Source organism: Schistocerca cancellata, chromosome 3 (genome assembly GCF_023864275.1).
Source record: "Schistocerca cancellata isolate TAMUIC-IGC-003103 chromosome 3, iqSchCanc2.1, whole genome shotgun sequence".
In the NCBI taxonomy this organism is placed as follows: Eukaryota; Metazoa; Arthropoda; class Insecta; order Orthoptera; family Acrididae; genus Schistocerca; species Schistocerca cancellata.
Genome location: NC_064628.1, coordinates 118990345 through 118991727, shown reverse-complemented (window position 1 = coordinate 118991727; position 1383 = coordinate 118990345). Strand labels below are relative to the sequence as shown.

The window sequence follows — 1383 nt, the reverse complement described above, 5'->3', positions numbered from 1 at the left end:
CCGCAAACCTGGATGTTGCACGATCCAACCAGCCGGCGAATAAGACCTCCTTCGAACCCTGTCAGGTGCTGATTGTGCTGTCACGCACGAGTATGCGGCATCTCTTTGTTCTCGACGTGGTCACTCAACATCAGACACTGACCATGCTCCTTATCTACCCTACCAGACGTGGTAACAATACTAATCGTGGAGAACACTAATGTTCTCTGGTTATCGATCTACGTATCATACAGAATTGTGGCTCTAATTATTCAGATGAAATGATAATTAAATCGAGACCCTAAGCTGTCGACAGGCGTTGATATACATCAATGGGGACAGTTGCAAATGTGTGCACCGACCGGGACTCGAACCCGGGATCTCCTGCTTACATGGCAGACGCTCTATCCATCTGAGCCACCGAGGGCACAGAGGATAGAGCGACTGCAGGGATTTATCCCTTGAACGCTTCTTGTGAGGTTCACATTCCCAACTTAATGTCCACACATTACATTCGTAGTGCCCCTGCCAACTACACTCGTTACTCGCGGTAGACAATCTTACCGAGTCCTGTAAGAGTTCGGGCAATGCGTGTGCATGCAGCACAGAAGAAGAAGGTAAATGGCCGGTTAGCCTTAACTGTATGAAGATGGTATCTGTTCTTTCGGACATACTTTCTGATGGTGTGTACGTGTGCGAAGTTACATTGACATCCGATCAAGTTTTCTAGGTTCTTCACTTTTTTTAGTCAGGCACAGTATTATCTAGAAATATTTCATTTATGCACATGGATTCCTTACCAAAGTTTAATACGACAATGTTACTTTTACGTAGTGTGATTAATCGTAGATTTGCAGTGTCATGAAACACTGAAATCCCATTGTTTTAGCGTGATGGAAACCAGTAGAATGCACTTCTTTTTGCAGAGATTAATACAAAGAAGTATCTGCTCTCGCTGTCAACGTTTTATAAATACTGGTCATTCAGGGTTCCAAGGTAAGTGAAACCATGCACGACATGGCACTATGAATATAGGAACTGTTTCAGGTATTGTAGTGTCATCTTTCATTGATCCTGATGTTCTAGGAATTATTTCAACGTCTTATACATAAGCACCCGAACTGACTTGTACGGGATAGTCCCCCTTGTACTGATGGCTACATCTCTTACAACTTAACCAAGACTACATCAAATGGAAGGTAGGATAACTAATCTTAATATATTTTCACTGTTACACCACTTACAGCATAATCTGTATCTTTGTTAGACTCTGAAAATTTTCCAAAGTAGCTTTCATTACAGCAAAATTTTTTTTGGAATCTCAACTTCTTCCATTGCTATATGCATAGAACCCTTTCTATTAATACTATTATAGGCTGATCTGAAGTCTACAAAGCGATGATG

At 41.7% G+C, this 1383-nt stretch overlaps 1 non-coding gene across 1 annotated transcript; it reads right to left on the bottom strand.

Moving 5' to 3' along the window:
• Positions 1-332: 332 nt before the first annotated feature.
• Trnat-ugu (transfer RNA threonine (anticodon UGU)) lies at positions 333-407 on the bottom strand. Its single transcript has one exon. It is a non-coding gene; the product is annotated as a tRNA-Thr (tRNA).
• Positions 408-1383: the final 976 nt, after the last annotated feature.